The following is a 7,009-nucleotide window of genomic DNA, read 5'->3' as shown; positions in this document are numbered from 1 at the left end:
GGGAGCAGAACAGGCAGATTAATGAAGTACACTGCTGAGGGGAGCAGCGGGCGGGTCAGGAGAGGTCTGCCTCGCCATGTGGATCTCCTCCAGGGCAGGCGGGAATCGAACTCATGCGGAAGTGGCTTAAGCTTCTTAGTACTGTGCTTTAGCCAGCTGCGCCACCAGGGAGGGCCCAGTTTTTTGTTTTTTTTTAACAAACACTGAGCCAATGATTCAATAGTTGGGAAAAAACAAGAATACAAGTTTCAACATGGAAAATTATGTGAAATTTATATTTCATTTCTATAAATAAAATTTTATTGGAACACAGTCGTCATACTCATTTGACAACAAAACAGAGTTGAGTAGTTGCCAAAAAAAGATGAATTGTCGGCCCTCCCTGGTGGCGCAGCGGGTTAAAGCACAGCACTGAGAATCTAAAGCCACTTCCGCATGAGTTCGATTCCCGCCTGCCTCGGAAGTGACCACATGGCGCGGCAGACCTCTCCTGACCCGCCCGCTGCTCCCCTCAGCAGTGTACTTCGTCGATCCGCCTGTTCTGCTCCCCACTCTGTCTCTGGTGAAGTCTCTCACCCTCCGCATCTCTAGCCTGTACCCCAGTTCTGTATGAATAAATAAATAAATCTTTAAAAAAAAAAAAAAAGATGAATTGTCCACAAGTTTAAAATAGTCACCATCTGGCCCTTTACTGAAAAGTTTGTGGACTCGTGATTTAGAGAAACTCAGCAGCACTTCTGGGAAACCAACTTCATGGAGTGGTATATGGAAACTGCTTTTACAAGCTGTATTTTCCAAGATGCCCACTACAGTATTCTCCATCCTACTTGCTCTTCCTCCCCAAGAGGAGTCTACTTTCCTTCCCTTTGAATCTGGATTTTTTTAGTAACTTGATTGTTCAATGTAATATGGTGGAAGTGCTCCTTCAAATTTCCAAGACTAGGTCCTAAGAAACCTTACAGCTTCCTCTAGCTAGCTATCAAGGCCTCTGAGGACCTAGAATACTGGGATGTTTCTTATAGAAGAATCTCATAGTTTCTCATCGATGAGAAACTTTAGCCTCATGATGAAGACAAGCAAAGGCATCCCTTCCTACAACTCCAGGTGAATTCCAGGAAATATCATCAACTGACATCCATGTGGGAAAGCTCTCCCGGACTTCCCACTCATATGAACTTTTGGAGGACTGCGACGTAACACACATCAGACTGCAACTGCATTAGAGACTTCATATGAGAACCACTAAAGAATCCAGTTAATCCATAGAACTGTACGGTATAATGATAAAAGCTTATTTTATGTAACTCTTTTGGGGGTGGTTTGTTAAGGTGGTTTGCTATATAACAATAGATAACTAAAACACTATTACACTAAAACAAATCCAGGGAAGTTGACCAGGAAGTCTGGAATTTCTCATATGAAAGTTTCCTTACAAATCTAACTCAGTAATAGAAGTTCATATGCTGTTCTGTTGGTGCCTCCTGTGCTTGGTGACAGGGTGACAATTAAGAATTGTTTGCTGGCCCTCCCTGGTGGCGCAGTGGGTTAAAGCACAGCACTGAGAAGCTAAAGCCACTTCCGCATGAGTTCGATCCCTGCCTGCCCCCAGAGGAGATCCACATGACATGGCAGACCTCTCCTGACCCGCCCGCTGCTCCCCTCAGCAGTGTACTTCGTTGATCTGCCTGTTCTGCTCCCCATTCTGTCTCTGGTGAATCCTCTCGCCACCCTTGAGCCTCTGGCCTGTACCCTAGTTCTGTATGCACAAATAAATAAATCTTAAAAAAAAAAAAAAAAGAATTGTTTGCTGACATGTGCTAGTTATGTGTAAGAAACTCCTCAGCCTAAAAAGACTTAATTCTCAGTATTAATTTTCTATAAAGCCCACACATCATATTTTCAATGATATGACCTTAAGTCATAGCAAATTGAAATGCTAAGAATGAGAACTTAGTGTTAGATATGTTGCGCTACAGCCTAGGGATGTATTTGCAGTTGGTATTAATTTCAGTCAAAAGAAATCAGTATGGTTTCAAATAAGTAGCTCACTGACCTTATTGAGAACCACAATGCAATGTGACACAGAACCTTGTCTTTATTTCACATATAAAGGGATACTACTGGAGCACTTAAGACTCCTAATTTTGCTCTTAATTCAGTATTTGTTTTATCAATTTATTTAAATATTTAAATATAACACTATGTTGAAAACACTTGCATGGATGAAATTTTTTAAGTGAAAACATTCTAACTCCTGAGTGGCTTAAGATCAATCCTATAAGAGTTCTATGACCAATCAGTGATCAGCAAATGCCACAGAGATGGAGACTAGTATTGATAGATATGCTGTTAATTTGTCAACCCTGATCCAGTATCATATAGTTTCCTCCCTTCCAATATCCTCCTGGGCCTCTTCATAGATTCCCCAAAATGGAACTTCTACTCAATCTGGAGAAGTGACATTTCCCTTTTTTCAGCTGATCTTTCCCACTCCTAGAGTCTACCTCTCAAATCTTGAAAAATGCCACCCAGATATTCTGGCCCAAAAGGCAAATTCCCTTAACACCAAGATTTAATTGGATAAAACATATTCTGGGGCAGAAGAACTCAGATTGCCAAACTGACAGAACATATTGGAGTCATGATGTGAATCCAGGCAATTGAGCTATAGACCTCTACACTTAGGTCACGGTGTCTGCCATGCAATTGCTCTATTTCTACATATTTTTAACTGTATCTCCCTTTTTCATTCACAATTATCTGACTCATTCTTAATATAAAAATCTCTATAGAGAAAATACTACAACTTATTATTTTAGCACAGCAAATATAACTATCACCAAACTTTTAAATTAGTCAAAAACTTCCATGTTTTCTAAAAACTAAAAACACATTAGTAAGTATGTTAATGAATGCTTTATATTTACTAAGAAAAAAAAATGAGCTATCAGAACTATTTGAAAGCAATTTAAAAAATGACCAGCTTCATATTCCTGTGTCCCTCATGGTCTCATGTTTAAAATCTAGTAGTATATGAATATAATTTATGCAATGACTATTAATAACATTAAAAATATATATTATCAGTGCCTTTTCTGACTCAGAATCCATAACAACAATGAATCCTATTCATATCCTGTATAACTCCATGGGGATTCTATGGAGAAAGTTTCCATATATGGTAATATTTCCCCTTAGACTCCCCACAGTTTATACAGGATATGAATCTGGTACATTGTGACAATGAAAACAACAGATCACTGAAAACTCATGTGTAATTTCTCCTGAACAAACTCCACACCAACAATTATGGAAACCTATACTCAAGTGAAAATAAGTAATTTGAGAATTTAAAAATAACTACTGGGTATTTTTGTTCCATCTCTGCATAAGTATATAAATACCCAAAAGAAAAAAAAAAGTTTCCTATCTTATTTAGTTTAAAATATTCTCTTGACACTAAAAATCACCATGTCAACCATTAACTGACAAAAACCCAAGAGGAAATTTCACATCAGAAATTACACTTCAGAAAGGGAAAAAAAAGATAATACAGAAATAACAAAAGTCAAGTGTTATATGATCTTTAGTTTCCCAGGCTCCTGTATATCCTCCATGTCTCACTGTAAAGTTCTATGATCTACAATTGTTTTTCCATATTTGTGATTTATAGTGCTCTGTTCATCTAACATCATGCAATAATATTTTTCTTTGCATGTAATTCTCTGAGTGCAGACTTAACAGTAAGTTTTCAAGTGTATACTAAGTATTTATGTTTTCTTTTAAGATGAAAGCATCTAAAAGTCAATCCAGTTAAATACTAACAGCAAGATTAAAGTAGTAGGAAAGGAAAATGATTGTGTTCTTAAGTTACCTAGTTTCTTAAATTACCTGTGTTCTAAATGACAAAAACTAATAAGAGAAAAGAAAATATAATATAAAAATGTCAAACATACTAAGCAAAAACAGCAGTTTCTAATATAATTATTTGTTAAGAACTAGATCTTTTATTAAAAATAGTCCATTTGTGATAACCATTTTTAAGTGACCATAGCTAGTATTAATATCTGATTCACAGGAGTTATATATATTATCAGTGGAGTTAGATATATTATATAACAGACAAAATTAATATCATACAAGACTAGCTGTCAAGAATGGCCCTAAAATGCAAAATTAATATCATACAAGACTAGCTGTCAAGAATGGCCCTAAATGCATATATATGAAAAAAGTATGACTCTTTTTTCTTCTATCATGAGATGTCTGTTTAATTATATAGTTTTTCAGTGGCCTAATATTGCTAGAATATATTTATGTGATTATCTCCCTTGCAATGGCCCAAAATTTGAAGTAATATGTGTTCTTGGAAACATGACACCACACTATAAGAACTGAAAAGCTGTCAGTTTTAACAATGTATTATTCATCAGTAATAAATATAAAAAATAACACCTGCACTTTTGATGCAAGTCAAAGGTAAACCACACAGGGCATTAGTTGTATCCCAAAATCTTTTCCAGCTCTAGCTACCTACCCAAGGTGATGTGGGCATCCAAAATATGGCAAGGAAGATTTACCAGGCCTAAAGAGAACTGATATGCACATACTTACCATCTCTCCATCACCAATAAACTCACTACCACCACCCCCTTTGTTGATACTTTAGTAACTTCTTTTTCCCTTAAATAGATGAACCAGCTCTTCTTTTTCATTTACTACAGCTATATCAAAATGGGGAGGGAGGATTAAATCATACTACTGTCCAAGGGGCATGCTGTTTCTTAAAAGGTAAGATGCTGTTCTCTTCAGTGAACTAATAAGGCAGGTGCTTTGGAAGACATTAATTTGCTAGACCAAGCCACAATTCCCTCCACAATACATCTTAAATGGTACCCCAGAGGACTGAAAAAGTTAAACATGGGAAGGGAGAAAGGAGGAAAATTGAGCCAGGTAAATGCTAACTGAATAAATGTTCATCGTATTGTAAGTCTTTACTCTTTAGAGAATAACTGCCTTTATCACGAAGGATGTAACCAATGACAGCAGAGCAAAATCCATGTGCCTTACTACACAAAAGATGATTTTTTTCTCTCCCTTCATAAAATTTTAAGGGGAAATTAAATTTTTTTTAACTAATGAAGTGGAAATCATTGATTTTAGAATATAAATCGACATTAAATCAAATTAAGAGCTAGCATAATGACTATTCCCCTCAACCAAAGGTCTCTGACAGGATTTTCTTCTTGAGTGTAAATTATTCTAAACACAGGAACTAAAATTACATTTCCCTAAAGCTGATAAAGAACAGATATACCAACGATTCCCATTTTCAGTCATGGGAAACTTCAGTACAGGAAAAGCTCGGTGAAACACATCAAGATAGTAACAGTCACAGAAGCTACACTTCCCGCTGTGTGATGATTAACCCACACCTAATGCGGAGCACTTCCACTTCAAACAGACTGTGCTCAGGCTACTCCAGTTCTGGAAATTCAGATCCATCAAGTTAGAGAAAATGAGACTGACATGTTGGAGGTTTCACTAGCACAATGCCAGAAGGCAGAGCACCTATTAGTTATAATGGCATAAATATCTAAGCTTTTGATTTTGATGAATAGACCTACTCTTTCAAATAAACTTTTTGCCAGTCTTAAGGCTGAGGGATAGAAGTGAGGGATGTGACTAATCAAGGGGTTGGTATTTAAATCATGCAATTATATGCAAATGGGATATAATAGATTACTATGTGATACCCAGGCTCTACTGCAATTCCTGATCTAAAAGATCTGAAACATAAAGTTAACTTAATCCAGTATTTGAAAATAAAGATACTGACATTTCTTTCTCTTATATGCAAAGAGATAAGAGAAAGAATTTAGAAAGCCATTCACATGTGATTCAATGGGCAACAGAAGTCAGAACAGTGATTGATTACCTTTTGGTGAGATAGAGAAGTAGTTCAGGATCTAGCAGAACATTAGATAGAGGATAAACATTAAATGAGCATTGACCAAAAAATATAGTTAAAATATCCTATGTTTAAAGATCCCTTCCAAACCAATTAAATATGACTTCTTCTGAATATTACATATATAGGTAGTTCTTGCTAATAAAATAGTCTGCAAAATTTTAAATTAAAGGCCTTGGGACCCATGCCTCAAAACACAAAGAAAATATATTTATGTGAATTCTGAATGCAGATTTGAGGCAACTCCTTATCTAAAGAAGCAGCCCTTTCTCAATATATAATGACCACTATGAAGCTATCTATGGTCTTCTAGTGACAAGCAAAAACAAAAAACAATTTAATATTCAGTAATGTAAAATCAATGCTGAAAACCTGCATGAGGGTGTTCAGTCTTCCAAGTGGTATTTTCTGTTCAGTAATCTGGTAACTATGGAAACTACAAGCAACCAGCAGTTTTCAAATGCACCACTTATTACATGAGTAATATTATCATAAGATTGGGTTTGATGGTTAGGAAAGGCTGTGTCTGTTTGGCAAACCTACAGAATTTTAGTCCAAGAACCCAAAAGGCTTCCAACACTTAGGTTCAACTTCCATTTTCAGCTTAATAAAGTAGTAGGACTAATTCTCCTTTAGTAGGTAAGTATTTTTCTGTACCTACCTAGACTCCTATGTAAATAAAACTCCATAACTGAAATGAAACTAGGAAGTCTTTGCCACCTAATATTGTTTCTATTTCTTGCATGACAAGTCATTCCAAATGTATCTCACAAAGTGAAAAATATTTTTTAATTATTATAAGTAATCACATGCTAAATGGATATTACATCTGGTACCTGCTCTATCTTGACCTTGGTAGTGTGACAGTTGGGGAAATAGGAAACTTTCATGAGAAACCAACAAAAAATAATAAATCCCTTTAAAAAGCCAATGCGAAGCCAAAGAACTGAGGGTTATTAGCTCTTGAAATACTACTATGCTGAACTAATCACCCATTGTGATATAGACACACCAATCACCTGAGATCATAAAGGAAAA

General features: G+C 36.1%; 1 protein-coding gene across 3 annotated transcripts in view; it reads right to left on the bottom strand.

Moving 5' to 3' along the window:
- ST7 (suppression of tumorigenicity 7) overlaps positions 1–7,009 on the bottom strand; it is a 172,690-nt gene that overhangs the window by 164,352 nt on the left and 1,329 nt on the right. The gene's annotated exons all lie outside the window — the stretch shown is intronic.

The sequence above is a fragment of the Condylura cristata genome, unplaced genomic scaffold (assembly GCF_000260355.1).
Source record: "Condylura cristata isolate star-nosed mole 26May11 unplaced genomic scaffold, ConCri1.0 scaffold00005, whole genome shotgun sequence".
Lineage (NCBI taxonomy): Eukaryota > Metazoa > Chordata > Mammalia > Eulipotyphla > Talpidae > Condylura > Condylura cristata.
The sequence above is the reverse complement of the archived record's forward strand: the minus strand, read 5'-3'. Positions and strand labels throughout refer to the sequence as shown.